Raw genomic sequence first — 14,147 nt, 5'->3', positions numbered from 1 at the left:
GGGGGTCAGGCTAGATGATCTGTTCAGGTCCCTCCTGACCCTCGCTACTATGAAACTATGAAAAAGGATATTAAATATCGAGTGTACAATTCCAGTGCTACTTTGGAGTAGTTGCATGCATGTGCATATGCATGCAGCACTCTCTCAGAGAGTGTGTGTGTGTATACACGTACACAAAAATATATCTACACACTAAATAAAATATAATAAATATTATATGTAATGAATATGCATGTATATATACGTATGTACACAGTGTAGCATAATGTAATATAATATACATTTATGTACATTTAAATTACACATGCTCACATGCACATCCTTTTGTTAAATCACATTTATATAACAATTACATGCATTGAGGTTGCATTCCAAAGACAGAATAGGAAATATATATTTGGGGTATATAAAACCATTGTACACAGAAGGATATTAACTAAATTCTACTTATTGGTAAATACCTGAATGTAGATTCTTGCTTAGTTAACAGAATGTTGGTGGAAGGTATTTGTGTAAATTCTTAGGGCACTGAATTCTGGTAATTTTTCCATGTAGTACATGCAGCATAAACCCGAATTTACTTGCATCTGTAAACGGCAGTTTTTTCATACTACAGAAAAGGGGAAAGAGGAGAAAGATGTTATTTGTCCAATGACAAAGTTACCATACTATAAAATGGAAATTTAATATACTACAATGTCTTCATATTTTATCATAGGATAATGACAAATATAAACTTGTAAAATAGTAAACTACAGGATAGCGCTGTACTATATTTGCAGCGAGGTATGCTATTTTCCTCTGCTGAACATACTAATTACACCTCTTATTTACTGTTTGGCTTGTAAGTGATTGTAAGCCTTTGTTACTAACAGCTACTTTTGAGGTTAACAAATATATAGACTTAAAAATATTTAAACCCTTGAAAACCCTCTTTATTCAGACATCTTGTATTACACTGGGTATAAGATATTGACATAAATATAAATTATGTACATATAAAGCCTGAGTTATTGTCAGTGGTTCTTAACCTTTTAGGACTCAAAGTTCCCCTTGACAGACTCAAGGCACCCCTCATGAGACTCAAGGTACCCCTTTGGAAAAGTCAGCTCTTAGTTTTTCACTTGATTTTTGGACTATAGAAAAATACTAGAGCAGTTATTCTGTTGCAAATAACTCAGAATGCTGTTAACACTATGGATTCCTGTTTGAAATCTCTGGGTTTATCTTGTGACTCATGTTTGCATACCTAATAGTGCTACCACTGTGTAAGCATCCCATGGCACCCCTGAAAGGATCTCAAGGCAGCCCAGGGTACTGAGACAGCCTGGTTGAGAATCACTTCATTAGAGATTTAACTTGAAGTATAAAGGGTACCAATACACAAGCAGCAAGTCTGCTTTGATGCACTGTAATTACAGTGCATCAGAGCAGACTCGATTAATCAAGTCTACTGGAGCATGGTAGTTACGCGCTCCAGCAGACTCCAGTGTCTCAGGTATCAGTGTCTCTGTGCTGAAAAATGGCAGCATGGGATCATAGATTCATAGACTGTAAGGCTGGAAGGGACCTCAGAAGATCATCAGGTCCAGCCCCCTGCACCAACCAGGAAAGACAACTGGGGTCAAGTGACCTCAGCAAGGTGACCATCCAGTCTGTTCTTGAAGATTTCCAGAGTAGGTGATTGCACCATATCTGGAGGGAGCTTATTTGACAGTCTGGATACCCTGACTGTGAAGAAGTTTTTCCTAATGTTGAGATGTTGAGTCTGAACTGGTCTTCCAGGAGTTTGTGGCCATTACTCCTGGTTTTCCTCAAGGGTGCCCTGGAGAACAGTTGTTCACCGAGCCTTTGATGTATTCCCCTAATATAGCAGTAAGCTGCTACCAAGTCCCCTCTCAGCTTTCTCTTTTTCAGGCTGAAGAGTCCCAGGTTCCTCAGCCTTTCCTTGTATGGCTTGCTATGCAAGTCTCTGATCATATGGGTGGCTCTTCTCTGGCCTCTCTCAAGCTTGTTCACGTCCTTTAAGTGGCACCCTAGATGCAGTACTCCAGCTGCAGTCCCACTAGTACTGAGTAGAGCGAAAGAATCACTTCCTTGGTTTTGCTGGAGATGCATCCATTGATGCATGCTAGAGTATTATTTTCCCTACTGGCTACAGTGTTGTGCTGCCAGCTCGTATTCATACTGTGGTCTATTACTACCCCCAGGTCCCTTTCATTTGTGGTGCTGGTCAGTTTGGCGCTGCCAAGCCTGTGGGTGTGCAGGGGATTGTTCATTCCCAGGTGGAGCACTTTACATTTCTCGATGTTGAACTTCATCTGATTCTGATCTGCCCAACTTGCTAGCCTGTCTAGGTCCACCTGTATCTGTAGCCAATCTTCAAGTGTGACCATGCTTCCCCATAACTTGGTGTCATCCATGAACTTGGCCAGTTAGCTCTTTACCCCCACATCCAAATCATTGATAAAGGTGTTGAAAAGCACTGAACCAAGCGCCAACCCCTGTGGGACATCACTGGCCACTTCTCTCCAGGCCAACGCAGATCTGTTCATTAGGGCTTTCTGGGTCCTACCCCACAGCCAGTTTTCCATCCATCTGACTGTCTCAGAGCTAAGCCCACAATCCTCCAATTTTCTCATGAGGACATTGTGGGATACCAGAACAAAGGCTTTTTGGAAATCAAGGTATACAATGTCAACCTCCTCTATCTTGTCCAGGTGGCGAGTTACCTGGTCATAAAAGGAGATGAGGTTGGTAAGGCAAGACCTGCCCACAATGAAGCCATGGTGGCTGTCATTCAGAATCCTACCTTCTGCAAGCTTATTACAGATAGGCTCCTTGATGAATTTTTCCAGGATTTTCCCTGGGATAGAAGTTAGGCTAATTGGCCTATAGTTACCCGGGTTCTCCCTCCTCTCCTTCTTGTGGATGGGTATGACATTGGCCCTTTTCCAGTCCTCAGGGACCTCTCCAGAGCACCATGAGTTGTGGAAGAGTTTCACCAGGGGTTCTGCGATGACTTCGGCCAGCTCCTTCAGCACTCTTGGATGAAGTTCATAGATTCATAGATATTAGTGTCGAAAGGGACCTCAGTAGGTCATCGAGTCTGACCCCCTGCCCTGGGCAGGAAAGAGCGCTGGGGTCAGATGACCCCAGCTAGGTGGTTGTCTAGTCTCCTCTTGAAGACCCCCATGGTAGGGGAGAGCAGCACCTCCCTTGGCAGCCTATTTCAGATTCTGGCAACCCTTACTGTGAAGAAGTTCTTTCTAATGTCCAACCTAAATCTGCTCTCCGTCAATTTGTGGCCATTGTTCCCTAGTAAATAGAGCTTCTTCTATCCCCTGATGCCCCCCCCTGATGAATTTATAGCCAGCCACAAGATCAACTCGCAGCCTTCTCTTGCGAAGGCTGAAGAGATCTAGGTCCCTCAGTCTCTCCTTGTAGGACCTTGCCTACAGGCCTCTGACCATACAAGTAGCCCTCCTCTGGACCCTCTCAAGATTCTCTGCATCAGTCCTAAAGTACAGTGCCCAAAACTGAACTTAGTACTCCACTGCAGCCTGACCAGTGCCAGTGTGAGCAGGGAGGGGAAGCATCACCTCCCTGGACCTGTTCGTCATGCATCTGCTAATGCATGATAAAGTGTGGTTAGCCTTATTGATCACTTTATCACATTGATGAGTCATGTTCATCGTGGAGTCAACTATGATTCCAAGATCCCTTTCCGTTGCTGTGCTGCTGAGAAGGTCATCCCCCAGCCTGTAAGTGTGTTGGTGGTTCTTTTTGCCCAGGGGCATCACTTTACACTTGTCTTTGTTGAACTGCATCCTATTTTGTTCTGCCCAATTTTCCAACCTGTCCAGATCCACTTGGATCTGTTCCCTACCCTCTGGTGTGCTAACTCTGCCCTATAATCTGGTATCATCTGCGAACTTGGACAGGGTGTTCTCCATGCCCTTGTTCAAGTCACTGATGAAGACACTGAATAGCACCAGTCTAAGGACCGAGTCTTGCAGGACTCCACTGCCCACATCTTTTCAGGTCGATATCGACCCGTCCACCACCACTCTCTGGGTGTGACCCCAAAGCCAATTTGCCACCCACCTGACTGTGTAATCATCTGCATCACAGCCTGCCAGTTTATTTATGAGAACAGAATGAGATACCATATCGAAGGCCTTCTTAAAGTCTAGGTAGATGATATCTACCTTGACTCCTGCATCTAAGCATTTTGTGACTTGGTCATAAAAAGAAACGAGGTTAAACAGGCAGGATCTACCTGCAGTGAATCCATGCTGATTTCCTTTAGCATTATTTCCTCTGCTGGGCTCCTACAAATGTGATCCTTAATGATTTTTTCCAGAGTTTTTCCAAGGATAGAGGTGAGACTAACTGGCTTATAGTTTCCCAGCTCCCCCCTCCCTCCTCCTCTTCTTGAAAATAAGGACCACGTTGGCCCTTTTCTGTCCTCTGGGACCTGTCCGGAGCACCGTGAGTGCTCGAAAAGCCGTGCCAAGGGCTCTGCTATGACACTGGCCAATTCCATCAGCACTGTAGGATGAAGTTCATCCAGGCATGCTGATTTGAACATATTCAGTCACTCCAAGTGCCCCTTCACTAAGTCTACTCTAACAGTTGGTGGGCTGGTGTCCCTCCTGTGTCTATCTATGATCCAATGGAGAGATTTGTCTTCATCCAGTCCTGCTGACTTATATGCCTAATTTTTTTAATTGATCAGACAGCAATTCTATGGTAATAGTAGAAAGGCAGTCATTTCTACCCTGCTCATTCTGTACCCTACCTGGCATGATTTTCCCCTTGGCCCAGTGAAATACTGAGGCAAAGTAGTCATTCAGGAGTTCAGTTTTCTCCAGAGTGGTGATAACCAGCTGTCCTGAGCTATGGAGCAATGGCCCCACACTCCCATTTGCTTTCCTTCTTTTCCCTATGTACCTAAAGAAGGACTTCTTGTCCTTGATTCCTGTTGCTAATTTATTATTTGGAACAGAATAACACTTGAGTAATTAAATAATATTTACATTTTGTGGCTAAAATCATAATCTTGATTTTTGGGGGCATTTATACACGTACTCCAGGAGTGGGGGAAGGGAGAAGGAGCTTTATGAGCTTTAGTTCAGGTTTTTCAGTGCGAGGATGCTGATACATGAAATGCTCCAGGCACTTTAATTAGAGGGCCCCTTCTCTCTCCCCACTCCTGGAGCACATGTATAAATGCCCCAAAAGATCAAGATTATGATTTTAATCACAAAATGTAAATATTATTTCATTACTCAAGTGTTATTCTGTTCCAAATAATAAATTAGCAACAGGAATCAAGGACAAGAAGTCCCATTTTTAAGCGCAGGGACACTGATACACAAGACACTGGAGTCTGGTAATTACCACGCTCCAGCAGACTCAATTAATCGAGTCTGCTCCAACACACTGTAATTACAGCGCGTTGAAGCAGCCTTGCTGCTTATGTATAGGTGCCCAAAGTTACCACCTAAGCTTCAAATTAAGAAAGGATAATTAGGAAAAAATAAAAGGTTTTCAAAGGGGTGGTACCCTCACTGGTTTGTTCAAAATGACACATATCTTTGTATAATTAGTTTGGACAGGGTTTCTTACATATAACACTGACACCAAAAGCTCAGTCAGGCCAAACACTTGTTCTCTTATTTGGTACTCGAGCATAGGTTTCATTAACACATTTTTGTAAATCACTGGGGCTACTCTTATGTTTCAGGCTAAGAAACTGGGCAACTAGCAAGATAAATCCCTAATATGAATGCTAATACAGGTTTCCCTCACTTTATGCTATACATGTGTTCCTGGAAAACGGTGCATAGTTCAAATTTCCATAAAGGGAACCCACTTTACAATGTAACAAATAGGGATATGTTCCAAGACTTTGACTGTATTGACCCCCAGACCCATTTCTATCACTTTTATGAGACAATTTGGTACTCACTAACAGCAGACAGTACAGACAAGCAAGGGGAACTGTCATAATGGGGATGGCAACTGCAGAAACATGCGTCACAGACAATGAGCAAGGACCACAGATCCACAGAGGAGACTATTTTGGTGCGGATCAATCCCACAATGCACTGCATAAAGCAGCTGACTGCAGGCTTACACCACACCAATTGCATAAGAGTGAATTTACCTTGCATATAATGAATTTTTGGTACAAAAAGGGTTATCACATATGAGCAAATTTGCATACACAGAACCTGCATAAAAGTGAGGAAACCTGTACCCAGGCCCCTACTTCACAGTGGACTTGCCTACGTGTGCACATTTACTGCTCAGTAACCTAAGTTACCATGCAGTAACTGAAAACTACTGTGCAGTATGGACGCGTGTCTACATGTGCATGCCCATACTGTGCAGTAACTATGCCAACTTGGGCATAAATGTGCTACCTGCATCATGCATTAGTTACTGCACAGTAGCGCATGTGTAGATGTGTTACTGCACAGTAACACTGTGTACATGGACTGATTTGAGACTAACTTAACTCCCAAGTCAGTCCAAACAGTGTTACTGTACTTTAACACCTGCATGTGTAGATGCCAGCCTAAATCCACTTACTGAGCAGTAACTTGCAGCATAGTAAATGCATGTGTAGATGCGCCCACTGATACTGTTATTTTTGTGATACTGTGATTTCACAGATACTATATACAGGTGTGGGGGCAGGGAAAGGAAAAAGAGGAAAAAGTTGAAAAAATCTAGATACAATTTTAAGTTGTTTGAAAATGTAATAGTTTCCTTGTTTCCTGCAACTAGGTAGTCCTTCTGAATATAATTAATTCACATATCACATAATAGCAAATTATAAAAGTTGAGACCAAAGTTAGGGAAATAAGCTTTGGAAATTAATGTTGGTATCTTACTGTTTTTTTGTTTGTTTGTTTTTAAATAAAGGACACTGTGCCTCAAAGATTGTTTAATATCTTTTCCAACTACATAGCTCAGGGGTGGGCAATTATTTCAGGCAGAGGGCCGCTTACTGAGTTTTGGCAAGCTGTCGAGGGCCGCATGGGTAGCCCCGCCCCTTGACAGGCGCGCAGGGACCGGAAGTCCTTCTTGGAACCAGAAGTCTTGCCCCAAACCTCTGACCTTTGCCACCAGAAGTCCCTCCCCTTTCCCCTGGAAGTATTCCTTTGGGAAAGAGGGTTGGCCATCTTAGGGAAAAAAAAAATTATATAGTAAAAATCAAACACCCATAATAATATATTTTAATTTAATAAAAAATATTTTTTGTCCTGATTTGTGTGTATTTATGCTGTACAGTATATGTAGAAGTCATTGCATAATAGCTCAAAATGCAGTCTTACTTGTATATTGTATGGGGTGTGCAGAGGTGTCGGGGGGTATGGGTGGGTGGGTGTGGGGGTTTGTGGAGATGTGTGGCTGTGTGTGTGGTTATGGTACTGTGGGTATGGGAGCCACGTGGTACAGAGTGGCTGGCGGGTGGGCAGGAAAGTGGAGAAAGCGGCAGTGGGGAGCAGGGGGAGTGGAAGTGAGCGGAGTGTGGTACCTGAAGCGTCACCTAAAAAGTGTGTGCTTGTGCTACTGCGCATTAGCTCAGCCTAATGCCCATTTACTTAGTACCTCATATTGGAGGTAGTACATTTAATGTGCATTAGTAAGAGTGCATTAATGCACATGTAGACACATCTACTGTGGACTTAAACAGAAAGGTCCATGTAGTGCAACATCTTTCATTTAGACATTGGCATAGTTTAAGCCCCATGGAGTTTTGGAAAAACGCATATGCACGATACTAGCATTTACGAAGTAAAGTTTTTATGTCCTTGTTCCCCTTTAAAGTACAAAGTCTAGTGTGTTTAACCACAGTAGTACAATTATATTAGACCATTTCACTAGATGGATCCCACCCCCCTGCTATAACAATGTTAGAGAACCTGATTCTTTAATGCGGTGAAGTTGCATCAGTGGTAGCAATGATGTGAATTTAGTCGAAAGTGTGTAAATATAACCTCTAACTGTTAGTTAGTAGAGCTGTGCAAAGGAGAATATACAACTGTGCCACACTTATTTTTTTTAAATGACACACTACAAGAACCTACATTATGCCAAATTAATTTAACTGAAAACATTGGAAAATTAAAAGCTATGCTGTTCACAGCAATGTTAGCTCATATTTTTATTGTTAATTACTTAAATATAATCATATAGAAATCTACATTAAAATAACATAAGAATACAATGCCAAGTCCTAAACAAAAATTGCCAAAATTAAGGTTGCTCATCTGACCTTTATTCTACCCCTCAATGCACGTGTGAATATACATAATAATCTTTAAATATCCATCCAAGCTATTATTTCTATATGAACTGTGCTTTTTATGTGGAGGTAGATAATATGATAGTCAATGTTAATGCATACAGGTAACTAATTAATTAATTAATTAATTAATCAATGATATGTGTCGAATAATCAGCCTTACACTGTTCATCAGTAGCATTGGTCATTAGTTAAATTCCTCTCTTTTGCTGTGCTTATTTTGATTAAATCTGTTTAACCAATAATATATAACTATTTAAAAGGATAGCAAAAGATTAAACTGGTTGCATGTAGACTGTACAATGTTATTTAAAATTCTGTTCATAACATAGCTGTTAAAGTAGAAACTATACTGGATTTTTTTTTTAAATTTCTATGAGGTTGGAAAATCAAACCAGACTATTTAGCTTTACTTGTTCAATAGCTAGTTTAGCATTTGAGTTTGATATGTTAACTAAATCAATGTCCTGATATATATGTTGCAAACCTTGTATCAAAATTATTAAATGTCCATGTTTTTATTTAATTAAAATATTGTAAAACATTTCTAATCATATTAGGGCTCATCTGCACAAGGAAATGAACCAGGTAGTTATTGTGGAATAAGCTGTTCCACAACAGATTTTCCAAAATATCTGTGTATATGGACACTTCATTCTGGAATAATTAGTGAGCTCTGCAAGTTCTTACAGGCTGCTGTCTTCCTCCCATGAGTCCTCTTTAATCAGCTATTTATCCACTCTGTCTGTTACTTTTTTTCTTGCAAAATGTTCCTAGTTTGTGTGCAGCAGTTATTTATAGTGACCAAAAGTAGTCCATGATCCTTTGCATCAGTGATGACAATGCTTCATAAAATGAGATTAGGCAACCAAGTCAAATGATTCGGGGGCATGTCTGAGAAGAGCCCAAATGAACAGAAACGGAAACCTTTTTTGGTGGGCTAGAGTGGAAAGTACTAGGCAGTGAGAATAGTGGCATGGAATTTGCTTGTTGGGTAACCACAAGAGTCCCAATGCTGTTCTCGGGCCCCCTTTTATTTGGTGCCATAAATAGCTGTCTTAGTCCATTTTGACCTTTGATTAGTACAGCAACAGGCTGCTGTCCCATCAAACTGCTGCCCCATCAAAACATTATGGAACACACGTTTTCTAACATTCATGATGAAAGGAGGTCAAATACAAAAGTAGCAGAGTAAACATAAAAATTATGTTGGCATAATTGCTATAGCATAAATTTGTAACCTACTTTTAGGATTTAGTATGAGGAAATTACAGAAAGTAAACTTGGGCTGTAAATAAACAGATTAGGTTCTAAAATGAGCAAAACAACACCAAAAAGGGGACTAGGAAGTCAAGGAAAATTCGCAAATTCCCAGTCCAAATGCTGGGGAAAGGTATTGTCAATTAAATAACTATAAATTATTACTCTTTGTCTTAATACAGAAGGTTTTCTTTAATAAGTTAGTATAGGGTCCATGTTGCTATAAGTTGCAAAGAGTTTAGTATTGTTGTGTTGTTCACAACACTTTTTTTTAATGTGATTCTAATTCTTGGTGGGCAGTAGCCCATATTATAAAAAACTAGTGATGCCTATGTTAATTTATTTGAAACTGCCAGAGAGGTTGAGGACTAAAGAGGTGTACTTCTCATTTGATCCTAGGGTAATACCTACAGTTTAGGACATACTGTCTGGAAAGTGGAAGGAAGGTTGCATTGCTACTACCTGTAGTATCCTTTAGGCACAGAGAGAAATTTAGTTTCAGTCCTGTCAACATGGCATTTTTTCTTTATATATTATAGTAATTTACTTAGTAATTAGTCATGTTTATATCTTATTTACTTAAACAAAAAGATGTTTTGATCTGATAGAGCTGAAACATAACACAACTTTAACATTCTGATGTGTACTTTGCACCTCAGTAAATAGGGGGCTAGGGTGGTGCAGAAGCTAAGGTGTATAGTTGACAGGCCAGAGTTTGCAAGTTAGAGGCCACAAAAGCACTCACAGTGCTGTCATCATGCATAGGCGGTGGGGGAGGGGGGGCTAATGGGGCTTATCCCCCACAAACACGGGGCAGCGGTAGGGCAGCAAGGCAGCCCAGCTACAGACTTCCAGCGGCTGCCGCAGGGGTGGCTAGGGAGTGGGGCTGCGGCAGGTGCTGCACAGCTGGGGCAGGGCATGGGACTGAGCCATGAGTGGCTCGTCTGGGAGGTGTGGATCCTGCTGTTATGCACACCCTGGGAATCGGGGGGGCATGTGTCCCCAAGCCTGCCCTCACCGCACGTGCAGATCCCAGGCACACAGCCCCCATGCCCTTCTGGAGTACATGCAGCAACAGGAGCTGCCACTTCCTCTCTGTGCTGGGTGCCCCCTGGACAAGCTGCTCCCGGCTCTATCCTGTGCCCCGCCCTGGCTGTGTAGGGCTTGCTCCTGCCTGTGCCCCACTTCTTCCCTCAGTGGTGGGGGGTGCAGATTGAGGCCCCAGTGGTGAGGGAGGGAGTGGGGCACAGGCAGGAGCATGGGCTGGGGTGAGCAAGCTCTGTCCCTCACTGTTGGGGCCTTGATCTGCCCACTCCCCACAGCCTTCCCTCTTCCCCTGCCCCTTCCTCCGTAGACTTACTTGCTCCCCCGCAATAATTTTGTCTCCCTCTGCCTATGTAATGTGATTCTAGCAAATCTGTGAATTCTACTAAATACCTTGTTGTAGGGACACAAAAGAGGAAAGCACCTCAGCAAATAATCAGAACCCCGGGGGGTTCCTGCCAACCGGGGATTACTGCGGCAGAAAGAGATGAAATGGAATTGCGGAAATCCTGGTCAGTTTTACTTTCCTGCTAGCCCAAGGGAGACTTGAGTGAAAGAGAGATCAAAATAAAGGAGAGAAAAAACACCCCAAAATGAAAAATGGGAGATAGGAAAGCAAAATAATGGGATATAGAAGAAAAAAGAAATGGTGTGAAACTGAGACATGAAATCATTAAGATAATAGGGCTTTTTATGTGATTAAAAAAAATAGATGTTGGTAGGCCCAAACTTTTACTGACTTTTTAGACAGGTGTTTGAAATTCTTCTGAATTAATTTCTTGCAGTTGTTATTGGTGATAAAAATAATCTCAGAGTAAACAAATTGGAGCTTTGTACAGCAGCAGGGTAACAATACACATTGGATTGTTTTCTGAGGGGTTGACACTAAGATGTGTTTCCAATTTTCTTCCCAAGTGATAAATCCTTGTAGTTGACAGAAAACTCCCTACTGTAACGTCAGTCTATATATATTGTGAACTCTGAATACTGACATTTTCACAAGAAATGAGGTTATTAGCCCTGGCCTCCTGAGTGAATTTCAACCTGTTAATTTCTGCTTAAATTTTTTCTTGTACCTGAAATATCTTACCATATTGTTTACTTCCTGTCCTAAAACTCAGGCACAATGTTTCAGATAGTACCCCAGGAGACCTACTTGCTTGCTAACTTGTTTTGTTACTAGTTTTCTCTTCCAACTTGCTGTATAAAGAGCTCAGATGAAGACAAATGCTTTTGAATCTAATTGTATTCTAAGTGCTGTCTGGGGTGCACAGTAAAAAACTTGTGGGGAGGAAGAGGAGAAGAAATAATTTTCAGCAACTATGCAGTCTGCACTCTGGCTGAAAAGGGATTCGTGGCAATTGTCACTTGACTTCTGCTTCAGGTTGGATGGGCCACCTGGGGCTTTGGCCCAAATAACCCAAAATAGGTTCCCCTTGGGGGTCACCCTAAATAGCCTTAGTGTTCCAAGGAAGAATGGGGAAGGGGCAGCACCGTACCTAGACTCCTGGCAGCCCCAGGCGAAATTTTAGTATCGGCTCCCCTTCTCCAGAGATAATGATAATAATCATCAAAAATCACCATTTTCGGGCCCCCTTTCTGTCCAGGCCTTGGGCGGCTGCCCGGTTCAGCCATGCCTGTGTCCGGCCCTGGGAAAGGAGAGAAATCTTGTGAAGTGTGTTTAAAGGGCACTGGCCACTGAATACATCAGTTATGGTATCTTATTGCAAAGGAGGCAGTGATTCAATGAAGAGTGAAATGTTGGCTCTTGGTACATGACTTGGCGTGTCAAGTGAAAGGACCCAGCCCTAGGATCCTCCACCAGGCCCAGCTCCTTTGAGTCAGAACTGGGCGCCCAAGCTCTCAAGCTTGTGGGGTGGTTTGACATGCGGCAATCCAAATTAAAGCTTGCTGCTCTACTGTGGCATGGGCGCAGTGCCAGGTGGGCACAGGGAAATACCCTGTGGGTTTTCCAGCAACTTTCCCAGGTGATGTCTCACCCTGAGGCCAGTGCGGAGTCCTGGGCACAACCAGTGTGTCAGGAACTACAACTACATCTTGCCAACTAAGCCTTGGACAGTCTGCCCCGGTGCTCCCTAGAAAGGCCAGGGTTATTCAGTCAGAAAAGGTTCTTTGGGTAGATGCGATATCTTCTATTAGATCAGGGGCGGGCAATCATTTTGGGCATAGGGCTGCTTACTGAGTTTTGGCAAGCCATCGAGGGCCGCATGACAGGCAGCCGGGGGCAGATAAATATTAATTTTCTAAATTTTTTAGGGGCCCCGTGGGCTGGATGGAATGGCCTGGCGGGCTGCATCTGGCCCGAGGGCCACATTTTGCCCACCCCTGTATTAGACCAACTAAACTGTTGGAAAAATTGCTCTTTGCAAGCTTTCAGGCACAAACACCCTTCTTCAAAAGGATGTCATACTTTTTATTAGACCAACTAAATAAATAAATATCTTTCATTATACCAACTTCTTCAGCCAGGTTATTCTTCAGGAGGGTTATTCAGCATCACCTGCCCAGGCTTTTGTCCATCTTTCCTATCACCAGGGATCCTGGTTTTCTCTGATTAAAAAGAAATCCCCAATTTTCAGTTTAAAAAAAGTAACCCCAAATCCACATTTTCCTATGATTCAAATGAAACACCGTTATCTATATATCAGTGGTGTTTCATTTGAAACATGGGAAAATGTGGAATATCTGTGTATTGGTGGTGTTTCATTTTAATCAGTGAAAAAAGGTGGAATATCTACAAATAAGTGGTGTTTCAGGTGAAACATGGAAAAATGCAGAATACCTATGTTAGTGGTGTTTCATTCGAAATATGGAAAAATGTGGCATATCTGTATGTTGGTGATGTTTCATTTGAAACATGGGAAAAAACGTGGAGCATCTATGTAAGTGGTGTTTCGGTTTTAAAAAAGTAACCTCAAATCCACTTTTTTCCACGATTCAAATGAAATGCCGCTATCTATAGATTTATATATTAGTGCTGTTTCATTTAAAACATGGGAAAATATAGATTTGGGGTTCTTTTTTTTTTAACCGAAAATTAGGGACTTTTTTTTTTTTTAATCAGAGAAAACCAGGATCCCTTCCTATCCCACACCCATGAAGTGGCCCTGATCCCGGTCTCCCCCCGTGGGGAGGGGGAGTGTCACGCATCAGCAGCAGCGCCGTCCGAACGCGAAAGCCCCGCCCCGCGCCCGCGGAGCCAGGTCTGACGTCATCATCCGTTTTTTTAACCGAAAATTAGGGACTTTTTTTTTTTTTAATCAGAGAAAACCAGGATCCCTTCCTATCCCACACCCATGAAGTGGCCCTGATCCCGGTCTCCCCCCGTGGGGAGGGGGAGTGTCACGCATCAGCAGCAGCGCCGTCCGAACGCGAAAGCCCCGCCCCGCGCCCGCGGAGCCAGGTCTGACGTCATCATCCGGGCTCTGGGCCGCGGCGCCGCTCGCGCAGCGGGTCACAATGGGCCGCCAACGAGCCCAACCGACATGAAACGGCC

At 42.8% G+C, this 14,147-nt stretch overlaps 1 long non-coding RNA gene across 2 annotated transcripts in view; it reads right to left on the bottom strand.

Annotated features, from left to right (window-relative positions):
• The window catches only part of LOC102371436, an 84,808-nt gene extending 71,606 nt beyond the window's left edge, over positions 1 to 13,202 (bottom strand). For both annotated transcript variants that reach the window (XR_003094257.1, XR_003094259.1), the window contains exons 1-4: positions 13,109 to 13,202; positions 12,130 to 12,279; positions 7,026 to 7,199; positions 462 to 610 (exon numbers count right to left, since the gene is read on the bottom strand). This is a non-coding gene — a long non-coding RNA (uncharacterized LOC102371436). The remainder of the gene's footprint in view (positions 1 to 461; positions 611 to 7,025; positions 7,200 to 12,129; positions 12,280 to 13,108) is intronic.
• Positions 13,203 to 14,147: the final 945 nt, after the last annotated feature.

Source organism: Alligator sinensis, unplaced genomic scaffold (genome assembly GCF_000455745.1).
Source record: "Alligator sinensis unplaced genomic scaffold, ASM45574v1 scaffold243_1, whole genome shotgun sequence".
NCBI classification, from domain to species: domain Eukaryota; kingdom Metazoa; phylum Chordata; order Crocodylia; family Alligatoridae; genus Alligator; species Alligator sinensis.
Note: the sequence above shows the minus strand (reverse complement) of the source record. Positions and strands in the feature narration are given on the sequence as shown.